This window comes from Pan troglodytes, chromosome 9 (genome assembly GCF_028858775.2).
Source record: "Pan troglodytes isolate AG18354 chromosome 9, NHGRI_mPanTro3-v2.0_pri, whole genome shotgun sequence".
NCBI lineage: Eukaryota > Metazoa > Chordata > Mammalia > Primates > Hominidae > Pan > Pan troglodytes.
Genome location: NC_072407.2, coordinates 19,657,531 through 19,669,815, shown reverse-complemented (window position 1 = coordinate 19,669,815; position 12,285 = coordinate 19,657,531). Strand labels below are relative to the sequence as shown.

Here is a 12,285-nt window from a genome sequence, read left to right as displayed (position 1 = left end):
CCTCCCTAGGGATCCAATCTAGGTCTCCCTGAGATCACTGAATCTCATGTTTTAGCCTCAGATCCTCAGCATTAGCAATGTCCCATGAGGCCCAGGCTTCTCTATGGCTTCACTGAAGGAGCAGAATCAGGGCATGGGATCTCCCAGCCCCGCCTCACCCTACACAAATGTGTCTTTTCTCCACCAGCAGCAAAAACTTTTAGAAAACTTCTAAAGAGGTAGCTTCAAGGACAGGAAGAAGTGATACAAGGCAGAGGAAGGCCTGCGGAGACGGAGCCTCATTCTCTGCTCCCTGGCCCTGTGAAAACTCCTAAGAGCATTTGGCCCTGTGGGGGATTTCTGAAGCAACCCGGCGCAACCCCACCTTGGCAGAAACCCTCCCTTCTCTGTGCTCTCTTCCTGTGTTGTGACAGATGCTGCTCTGATATCCTTGGTACCCAGCTCCCAAAGAAGAAAACAGATCACCCATCACTGGGTAATTATAGAGCAACTGAAAGGTCATTTAGCTACTGTGTGATAAGCAATAGACTATTTTAATAATAACCAATTACCATACATTATAGTATATCATTTGGCATTTGATGATCTACTGGGGTCTCACCTGTTCCTTCCTTTATGGAGCATTTTGTGGCTGTTCACACTTTCCCCAACAGAAGTTGTGCCACTTTCTAATTGAAGCACTATTTTTAGGAAAGAGTTAGGAAAAGTTTGTAGAGGTGGTGCAAATTATATCATGCCAAGTAGAAGGATACATTCTGCCAAGTGTCTTCTCTGACAGCTCTGCCATTATGCTGTGCTCAGGAGGATAGAGAGTGAGATTTGTTTCATGATCTGCATTAGCCTTTCGATATTAAGGGACGTGTAAACCTGGAGGTCTCCTGCTGTCCAGGCAGACATGTGGGCAATCCAAACAGACACTGCTCTCTGCTGCTGACCATTCCTTCCTGGCTGAGCTGCATTCTCACTGCCTGGTGAGCAGGAAGTCTTGAGGCCTAGCAGCCCACTCCAAGGTCTGCCATGGATAGCAGAGCAGGCCCTGTCCAAGCCACAGAGGTTCTTCAAGGGGACAGGGAAGATGACCTTCTAATCACTAAGATCTGCTCAGCGCATTCCCCTAGCCTGGGCTCCCCTCTTTACATTCACTCACTCAGCCACTTCTCTAGGGCACAAGCCTGCCACCAAATAGATAGCCAGGCTGGTTCTGGGTGCAGTGGCCACCCTCACGTTTATGTATTCACTGTACTCTTTCCATGATCTCCCGCATCTAGAGGCTTAGCTCTGAATCCTTTCCTCCCAAGAAGATGGTTAGAGTCCTCATGAAAATTGTCAACCCTTTTCACACACACATACTTAAGTTCAACCTCCAGTGAAACCCCCTGTTATGAGTTGCCGGATTTATAAAGTTGTAGTGGTTTTTGTTTGGGACAGGCCTTTAGGATATCACAGTTTACTCTTCTGCCCTCACAAAGCAGATATGGTTTAATCCATTAGATGCTATCATCATTGCCAAGTCCATTCACTTTCCCCACATCCATGTCTACCACTCAGGCTGCCACCACCCCTCACCTGGATTATTGCAGTATTCCTTGCTCCTGCCTTGCCCCCAACCGTCAATTCCCCATACAGCAGCCAGACAGGTTTTGTTAAAAGTATACTCAGATCACGTCACTCTGCTGCTCAGACTGCCCTAATGACTTTCTATCTTATTCAAAATTAACAATAAATAGGTATCTTTTTAAAAACCCACAATAAAAAACAAAGGCAAAACTTACTAATTACAAAGCCCTACGTAATCTCTCCCTTCCTCAAGCCACCCCCTTCCACAGTTACCTTGTTGTTCCTCTCCCTGAATCATCAATGAGTTCACCTTGCTTACTCCATCCAGTCCCACTGACCTATTTGCAATGTGATTTGCAATGTCTTTGGACACAATGAGGCCATTTTATTTGAAAAAAAAAATCTTTAAATCATTTGTGTTGCTTTTAATAAAGAAAATAAAGAAGCTTTATTCTTACTCATCATTATTTTCAAAAGTTACCTTAGAACTGAAGTAGAATTTAGAATACCTCTTGAGTCACTGAGATGTCTCAGATAGGGATCTCTTAGTTGCAGTAACATAATCTCACTCAAACTAGGACCTAGCAGAAAAAGATCTTAAAATAAGAAGGCAAAGCCATTTAATGGACTATGAAGACACAAAGTGCTTCCAAACCTATGATGAACTGAACCCAGGAGATGACAGAAATCTAGACCAGAGCACCTAGGCATTTGGATTGGGGATGAACAGGGAAAATGCAGGTTAACTCTTTCTTGCCCCAATTAGGATGACACTGGAAGGGGTAAAGATGGAGACACATATAGAGGACAAGAATGAGCCTGAAAGAAAATATCCAGGGGGCTGAGGAGCTGGAGAAGATAGAAACTGGAGAAGTGAAAGAATGACTGCAGGGTGGGGATTGCAGGGCTGATGACTTCTCCTCCTCTTGGGAAATGGGCCCACTCCAGATGAAATGCAAAGACATGGTGCATGGTAACTGAGAAATGAGAGTAATACACCTTGAGACTCCCTCAAAATTCCCTATCTCAAGCTCAAATGACACTTGGTCCTTTGCCACAGCCATACTTTTGTTTTAAAAAAATCACAACCAGATGCGTCTCCATTTTATCAAGCAATTAGTTACCATGTTAAACTCAGTGAAAGATCCAGAGAAGCATAAATTACTTCCTTTTAGCAGCTTACAATCCAATGAGAAAGGGAAAACACCTGTTGGTGGATTACTTAAATAATAGTGAGAGAGATAGCTTGGTGTATTGGAAAAAGCATGAGTTTGGAGTCAAGAAGATCTAGATTTGGACCCTGGTTCCCTCAGTTACAAAATGTCCCTTAGGTAAGTTTCTTAAACCCTCAAAGCCTCGGTTTCCTCATCTTTAAAAATGGGAATAGTAACTGCTACCACCCTGTGGCTAGCACACAGTAGGTGTTGAATAAATTGGTTTTTTTGGTTGGTTGTTTGTTTTTTTTTTGAGATACAATCTCACTCTGTCACCCAGGCTGGAGTGCAGTGGTACAATCTTGGCTCATTGCAACCTCTGCCTCCGGGGTTCAAGTGATTCTCCTGCCTCAGCCTCCCAAGTAGCTAGGACTATAGGTGTGTGCCACCATGCCCGGCTAAGTTTTGTATTTTTAGTTGAGACAGGGTTTTGCCATGTTGGCCAGGCTGGTCTTGAACTCCTGACCTCAGGTGCTCCCCCCCACCTCAGCCTCCAAAAGTGCCGGGATTACAGGCGTGAGCCACCATGCCCAGCCTTAATTGTTCTTCTTTTATAATGAAGATCATAATGCAAGTGATTGGCAAAAGAAAAAAAGAAAAAAGAAAAAGAAAAAAAAATAGGACAACCAGAAATAATCCTCTAGTAGTTCAGAAAAAGACGAGTTCAAGATCCCAGGCAATGGAAGACGTGAGTGGGTCTATCAGGAGGAGGAGGGGTCCTTGAGCCACCTGTGATGGTTAATTGTATGTGTCAACTTGACTGGGCCACAGCATGCCCAGACGTTTAGTCAAACATTTTTCTGGATGTTTCTGTGAAGGTGTTTTTGGGTGAGAATTGCATTTGACTGAGGAAAGTTGATTGCCCTCCCTAATGTGGTTGGGCACCATCCAGTTAGTCGAAGGCTTGAATAGAACATAGAGGCCGACCCTCTGGGTGTAACAGAATTCCTCCCTCCTGACTGCTCTCAAACTGGGACGCTGACGTTTTCCTGCATTAGGACTTGAATTGAAACATCAGCTCTTCCTGGGTCTCAAGTTTGCTGGCCTTTGGACTAGAACCAAACCATTGACTCTCCTGGGTGTTCGGCCTGCCTAACTTACCCTGCAGATCTTGGGACTTGCCAGCCCTGTAAACATGTGAGTCACTTTCTTATAAGGAATTAATTAATTAATTAATCCTATTGGTTCTGTTTCTCTGGAGAAGTCTGACTAATATACCACCTTTGAAGGATAGGTTAGGTTTGGATAGAAGTAGAGAGGAATTGGGGAGAAAAGGGCAAATGAAAGTGAGTGAAAATCAATTGGGTGTGTTGACAAAAACTGGAGGATCCTGACTGACAATATTAGCCAATGTTTATCAAGCTTGTATCACGAGCCAGCCTCTGCTTTACCTGCACTGTCTCATGTAACCCTCATAAGAGTCTGATGACAAATGCTATTCCCTTTTTAGAGACGAAGAAAGCTAGTCATGGAGAAGTCAAGAATATTTTCCAAGGTCCCGCATCTAGCAAGTTGCAAGATCAGAGTTCAGACCCCACTAATCTGACTCCAGGGACTATGCTATTATATTATGCAGACAAGTATTTACTGAGGTTGAGTGGATTAAACTGGATAAATCTGGCACATACACAGCTAGGTTTTAGATGCTAGACTAAGTGGGTTAGGTAATTGCAGACCTTAGGCTCAACTTCTGCATTCTGTTGAGAAGGAAATTGAAGTTCATAGATGGGAAGTAACTTATCAGGTTCACACAGGCCAACTAATTGAGCCAGAACTTGACCTTGGACCTTTGTTCAGCTGAGTCAGCTCCTTGGACTTGCCTCAGTCAGGGTCCCTGCCCATTTTGGGGCCACACTGCAATGTGAACCTCTCCTAGGACTGGGCCTCTCTGGGGGACCTCTCCTGCTGAGGGTCCCTCCAGTCCAGCCTCAGCCTTAGAAAGCCAAGAGGAAGAGGGGCTCTTAGTCTCCCACTAACTCAGCCTGCGAGGGGACATTTCAGTCTCTCCTTTCTCCAACTGTCCTCTCTTGCTCATGCACGGGGACTCTTTGCACACACTGCCTTTTCTCCGCTCCCATAGTCCCAGCTTTTCCACATGACACTAATTAGAGGTCAGCTTCAAACAAGCCTCAGGGACCAGTCCTGTCACCAGCTTGTGGTACTTTAAGTATCTATTATTTGGGACACAGGGTGACTTGGCATGGCTATCCTGGCTGCAACCTGTCACTAACCTCAGGGCCTAGCACTAGCTAGTTCCCATTTTCATGACCTGGGCCTGACTGACTATTTCACTGAAGTCTGGGAACAGGTGCTGGTCCCACTGCACGATTTCCTAGGTTGTTTTCAGTCAAGTCAGATTCTACTTCTGTCTGCTCTGTGCCCACCTTGAGGGAGGCTCTTGAGTCCTACTGATAACCCAGATATAGTGTCTGAGTCACTCTGGAAAGGAACTAGTCTCAGGGCAAAAACATGGAGGCCACTCAATCATTCAGCAATGTGGATTAACCACATACTGCGTGTCAGACACTGGTATACAATGATGAAAACGACAGAGTGCCTGCCCTCATGGGGTGAGAGCGAAGGTCCATCACAGACCAAAAAGCCATCACAGTCCAGAGGGCAAGTGCATGATGGAGGAAAATACTGGTTGCTAAGAGGAAATACAGCAAGGGCATTGAAACGTAGCCTGGCCATTAGGATTGGAGTGGGGTTGGCTAAGAAGGGCTCCCAGCAGCACCGATATCTGAGCCAAAAAATGAATAATTCTCCAGGCAACAGGGCATAGGTGTAAATGTAAGTGGTGTAGCTGTGGCCAGAAAGGTACAGATAGTTTCCCAGCAAAGGGAATCACAGGTACATGATAGAAGAGGATGAGAGGAAACCTGTTGTGATGTGGACTGACAGTTGTGTTGTTCTGATGAAACAAAGCTCACAAGGGGAGGTGACGGATGATGCCAAAGGTGTCATCCAGGACTGCATTGTGGGGGGGGGTCCTTGGACATTATTTTTAGGTGTTTGGGATTTATCCTGTAGCCTTACAGAGCCATTAAAAATTTTTTAAGCTGAGGAATGACATGGTTAGCTTTGCAACTTAGACAAAGAAGTAAGTGTGACAACAGGGATGTGGTCGAATGCTAGGGAGCCAGAGGAGGGGGTGATTCATTCTGCCTGGTTTGAGAGCCACACCAGAAATTCATCCTGAGGGCCCAAGGCCCTTCTTCTGAATACATTCCTGATTCTGGTCCCACAATCAATGCCTCCCTCAAGCCTACCCTCCAGCTCCTGGCTGAGCTTCCTAGCAGCTTCCAGACCTATTATAGAACCTGGTCCCTGCCCTGATATCTCCTCCTGCTGACAAGGGGCTTGGAGATTGTTCTCTCCTGTTAAGCAAGATGTACTCTCCCTGCCAGCACCAGGTCAGCCCCCATGCCCAACCCCACCACAAAGCATGTCCAGGCTTCAGGCCCTTCTAAACCTGCTTCACTCCACAACAATCTGTTCCTCAACTCCTGATATTATAGCTTAAACTGTAGGTGATTTAAGAAGATCAGACCATGGCTGGGCATGGTGGCTCATGCCTGTAATCCCAGCACTTTGGGAGGCCTAGGTGGGCAGATCACGAGGTCAGGAGATTGAGACCATCCTGGCCAACATGGTGAAACCCCATGTTTGTGTATACTAAAATATACACACACACACAAAAACAATAACAAAAATTAGCTGGGCGTGGGCGCCTGTAGTCCCACCTACTCAGGAGGCTGAGGCAGGAGAACCACTTGAACCCGTGCAGGCAGAGGTTGCAGTGAGCTGAGGTCGTGCCACTGCACTCCAGCCTGGTGACAGAGTGAGACTGCCTCCAAAAAAAAAAAAAAAAAAAAAAAAAAAAAAAAAAAAAAAAAAAAAAAAAAAGAGGGTCAGACAACGATAGGAGCACATGAGCACAGGAATGATGCCCTTAAAGAGATATGCCTCTCACCACGCCCTTTAAGGATTCTAAGTTAGCTATGACCACCTTGAGCAAGTTTTTTTTAGCCTCTCTGTCCTCAATTCCCTCATCTGTGAATGCTTATAGGTACAAGACCCACCACATGGGTTTATTGTAAAGATTCAATGACTTAACACATGTCAAGCTTTAAAAAGCCCTTGGCATATTGAAAAATTAGACAGTGTTGTTACTAAGAGCAGTCTCCTGTGCCCAGAATAAACAGAAACAGCATCCTATGAGATAATGCAGAAAAGGGGAGGGGTCAGTGAGTCAGGGAAGGGGAAAATTAGTGGTGTTCCCCTCAAACAAAACCACAAAATGTCTTCATAACTAAGTAACATTTTTAACAGAAAATGCTTTTGTAAGGTAGGCAGCTGCTCAATTTATCCATGCCTATTGGCTTCTCAATTTTGCAGAATCCTCGTGCTTGCCTCACATTGAACATCTGGGGCAGAGGAAGAAGTTTGGCCTTTGGGTTCGGACCAAACTGAATTTAGAAAATGACACTGCCACAACCTGGCTGTGTGATCTTGGGAAGCTCACTCAAATTCCATGAGTCTCAGATTCCTCATCTGTAAAGTGGGCACAATCCCACCTGCCTGGAAATGCAGAGGTGAGAGTGTCTTTCTAAATAGGCTGGCATGATGTGGTAGTCAAGTCAGGGGAGTCTCCTTCCTCTTGGATCTCATGTCCTGACATACTCAGGAGAAACACCCTCCAAGCAAAAGGAAAACAGAGATATCCCGTGACATGAGCAGAGACAAGCTCTCAGGAAGTGAGATTTTAGACAGTGGTCACTGAGGACGCCTCCTGTACCCTCTTCCTTGAGGATTTGGGGCATTGTCATTCTCAGGGCCAAGTCTTTTCCAGGACTATGAGGGTCAGAGGAACTCACAGGAGAAGTACAGACCTCCTTCAGCGTTCCACATCCTGCTGCCCCCAAACTGGGCTGTCAGCCCAGGAGGCATTAGCAGGTAGCAGGGCTGAGCGTGGGGCCATCAGTCAGAGGAGAATGTCTGCTGCTGTTCCTGAGATGCAATGGTGCCCTGAGGAGCCATTGGCAGTAATGATGATGGGTATTTAAGCAAATGAACTGTTAATGACCGGGCAGAGGTGAGCTGCGTCCCAGACCAGCTGGAGCCCAGAGTTGGCAAAGGAGGGTGAGGTAGGAATGAGGAGAGACTGGAGAGGAGAGACTTCATTTTCTTCTCAGAAATTGGTTTCCCTAGGGAGTCTTGGTTAGCCATGGGGCAATGCCTGCTTTATGTGCTGTCCCCTACCCTGGGACTCCCCATCACTTCCATGAATTATTTTTAAAAACTCCTGGCTGCCCTGCCCAGTTATACCCCACATCACTCCTATTCTTCTAGCTCAGTCCTTCCTGCCATATAGCAAAAAAGAGTCTTGCTGAAAGCCCATATCAGTTGGGAGAGAACAGGAGGGATACTGGCTGGCTGGCTCAGGTCTGATGGATCCTGGGGGCTGAGGACTGAGTGGCTGGGGCAGATGAAAATGGTCATATTAACAATACACCATCTACTGATAACAGTACTGCTACCACAGCTCTGTATGAAATGCCAAATGTGTGCCAGACATTGTTCTAAATTTTTATTTTTTTGAGACGGAGTTTCACTCTGTCACCCAGGCTGGAGTGCAGTTGCGCAATCTCAGCGACTGTAACCTCTGCCTCCTGGGTTCAAGCAATTCTCTGGCTTCAGCCTCTTGAATAGCTGGGATTACAGGTGTGTGCCACCACGCCCAGCTAATTTTTGTATTTTCAGTAGAGACAGGGTTTCACCATGCTAGCCAGGCTGGTCTCGATCTCCTGAACTCAAGTAACACCCTCCTCGGCTTCCCAAAGTGCTGGGATTACAGGCATGAGCCACCACGCCCAGCCTGTTATAAACTCTTAATCAACATTGTTTAATTTATTACTCACACAATCCTTGAAGTGAAGATCGATGCTCCCATTTAACACAGGAGGAAACTGAGGCTCGAACAGAAGAAATAACTTACCCAGAAATTAGGGAGCCAGGTTTGTCTATATAGTGAGCAGGGAGAGTGAAACTAGAGAATTTCACAATTTCAACCTTTCATTACCCAAAGCACAATGTAGCTAGAGTAAAGAATACTCTGGCTTGAGAAGTCTTTGAACTGAGAACAGAAGGTGGAGCCAAGATCAAGATGTTGTGCCCTTCAGATTCACACAGATCCAGATGGACAGGAGGCAGGTGGCCTCAACATTCTATAGGTTCACGTGCTTGTTCCAGCCTCCACACCTTTGTACTCTCACTTTGTCCATTCCCTTTAGACCCATCCAAATCCACAATGGTAAAGAATGTCATCCGGCAAAAAGCATCAGCTCTGCCCTTAGACAGAACCTGCCACATCCTTGCTGTGTGGCCTTGGGTAAATTACTTAGCCACTCTGAACCTGTTTTCTCATATGTAAAGTGGGATAGTGATTATTTTGTAATTGTTAGGTAAATAAATAGACAAAAACAACCTTGGCATCAATGTGGTATAGGGAGCAGATCACTTTTTATTTCTTGGCTGTGATTCCTGACAGCAGGGTGGATTGGGTAATTCTTTCGACCTTCTGTTTTCTAATTTGCAAAATGGAATAATTTTTCATACCTGGCAGGATCATTTTACATTTTAGAGATGATGTAAATAAAATGTCTAATACATAATTGGTCACCAAAAATAGTAACTGCAATTAGCCTTTTTATCAATTAGATGTATATTGTGCCTGACCCAGTGCCTGGGTTCCACAGTTAGAAGTTCCTTGTCCCTCATTCTGCTCTTCTACCCTATTCTCTGATAAACTTTCTCTGTGCCTTCTCCAGGAAGGCTTCTTCTGTCACCTACAGCACTCTATCTCCTCTGAGCTCAAAAACTTCATTCACAGTTAGTAATTAACCAAACCACTTCTTGTACTGTCCACTGATGCTTCATTTGTTGGTAAGCTGTTACTCTGGAACTTCATAAGAAGCCTTTAATTGGCCGTGTGAATTTGGACACATAACTCTTTTCTCGGAAGCTGAGTTTCCTTATGAACAGATGGAGGCTTGGACCAGAACCTGGTCTTCTGTCTCCAAACCACAGGATTTTACAGGACCTCAAGCTGACCCTGGGCACAATCCACTCCTTCTCTCCCCGAGCCTTTGCTCACAGAATCCACTCTTCCTCAAATGGCCTTAACCCACCTCCATATTCCAGAATGCATCTTAAATGCCACTTCGTCCATGAAGCTTCCTTAATCCCCTCCAGGCAGAGGTGATTTCCCCTTTGAAATTACAAAATCTTTAGACCCACTAGCCCATGTAGATCTTCCTGAACTTCACCTAGAGCTTGCCATTCCTCCTACAGGAACTAAAGTCTCTAATCACAGAAGTGTGAGTCATGCATTCCCATAACTCCTATAGCCTGAGCACTCTAAGCCTTGCTCTATAAGTACCCCTGAATCTTAGGGCCCTGTTCTGAGGACTACAAAGGGACCCAAAGATTTACTATACAAATGTTATTAAGGAGCCATATTCAAGTCACCATCTCTGCTAAAAGGAGACAAATCCTCGCGGGATCTCTGGGTGTCACTTTCACATAGACACCTACCTTACCTTCCTGCACCCCATCTTTCTCTGTTCTCTGATGCCCTTTCTATAGCAAGATTATCTTCATTTCATCGTATTTCTTTTGACACCTGTGCTAGGAGCTCCAGACCACAGCGAATTCCCTGACTCCAGACACTGTTTTTTTCTTCTGCTGTAACTGGCATCTGTTCAGGTGGATGAGTGAACATTTATTAGATCTCAGCAGGTTTTGGTCACTTTAATTGTTTTCTAGTGAAACGTGCCCATTGCTGAAACCAGACCTTGTTGGCCATTTATCAGGTCAGCTAAGTGAAAGGGGAGCTGCATGGAGACGGGAGTTCAGGCAGGTCCAGGAAATTTTGGCTGCAGAAAGAAGTCACACCAAAGAAAAATGAGTCCCTGGATGGTGATCTGGGACTGATGGATTAAGAGATAAGCACCGGAGTTGTGATCTCAATACACAGAATCACTGGACCAGTCATTCTCATAATTAGATGCAAGTGGCAAACATTTAGTGTTTTTTTTTTTTTTAACTTTTAAAACTGCATGGAGCAAAAGCCATTGGAAATGGCAATTGCCATTTTTCAAAGAAGCGGTTGGGGAAAGGAAGTGAGCAGTATTTATCAAGAGCCTAATATATGCTCTGCACTTAACATAAATTGGTGGTTTCCTTATTTATTTATTCAGAAAAACTTTTTTTCACATGATATTTCTCCAGAAGCCCAACATGTAAAAAAGAGAAGAGCTGCTCTTGTCGAAGCTTAGGTGAGACATCTGAAGCCCACCTATTCCTTTTGTCCCTTCCTTACTCAAATTCCCATCAAATTAGTCCTTGAAGCCCATGAGGCCCTTTTCACAAACATTGCCTATCTCAGCCCTGGCAGCAACTCTCTAACGATGATATTATTTACCAATGTGTTAAGTGAGAATGAAAGCAGTGTAGTCACATGGCTGGGAAGTGGAGAGGAGTCAGGCTCAGATTAGAACTCAGCTATCCTGACTACAACAAGGTGAGTGCTCCTTCCACACCATCAGGATATCACCTGGTTGGAAGAGGATAGACTGTGGTCAAGGATCCCCAGTCTGGCTATGCCTGTGTATTAGTCCATTCTTGCACTGCTATAAAGAACTACCTGAGACTGGGTAATTTATATAGAAAAAAAGGTTTAATTGGCTCACGGTTCTGTAGGCTGTATAGGAAGCATGGCTGGGGAGGCCTCAGGAAACTTACACTCATGGCAGAAGGAAAAGAGGAGGGAGGCACATCTTACATGGCCAGAGCAGGAAGAAGAGCATAAAGCAGGAGGTGCTACACACTTTTAAACAACCAGATCTCATGAAAACTCATCACGAGAACAGCAAGGGAGAAATCTGCCTCCATGACCCAACCACCTCCCACCAGGGCCCTCCTCCAACATTGGGGATTATAGTTCAACATGAGATGCAGGCAGAGACACAAATCCAAACCATATCACCCTGTAATCCATGTGAGAGGGGCAAGGGCTGAGAAAAAGAGAGGGACTGGAGAAGATCAAGCAATAGATCTTTGGCCTGACCAGAAATGGAGTAGAGAGGGGAGGCAACAGAGATGAGAGCCCATTTTGCTTTTATCCAGATGATACCCCCATGACAGAGGTTCTGTGTTCTACTCTGCCTCCTCTAAAGTGACAGGGCTCCCCTCCAGTTTGCTGCCCTCCATCTTGTCTGACTGTCCCTATCACCAGCACTGCCTTGTTTCTGGGTGATACAGCCAGTTGCCTGCTAAGATTCAGTCCTCACAATCAAAAGAGGGCTCTGAACCTTAGAGCCTCAACAAGAAGCTGTTGCAGCCCCTGATGGACAGTAAAATCCAATGGTAAAGATGGTTTAATGTCCCCTAAATGCCAATTTGCTTGTGGACATGTTGAGTGCGACCAGACTGAGGGCTGATATCCAGA

At 45.3% G+C, this 12,285-nt stretch overlaps 1 long non-coding RNA gene across 1 annotated transcript in view; it reads right to left on the bottom strand.

Moving 5' to 3' along the window:
- The window catches only part of LOC129136409 (uncharacterized), a 41,316-nt gene that overhangs the window by 18,323 nt on the left and 10,708 nt on the right, over positions 1-12,285 (bottom strand). The gene's annotated exons all lie outside the window — the stretch shown is intronic.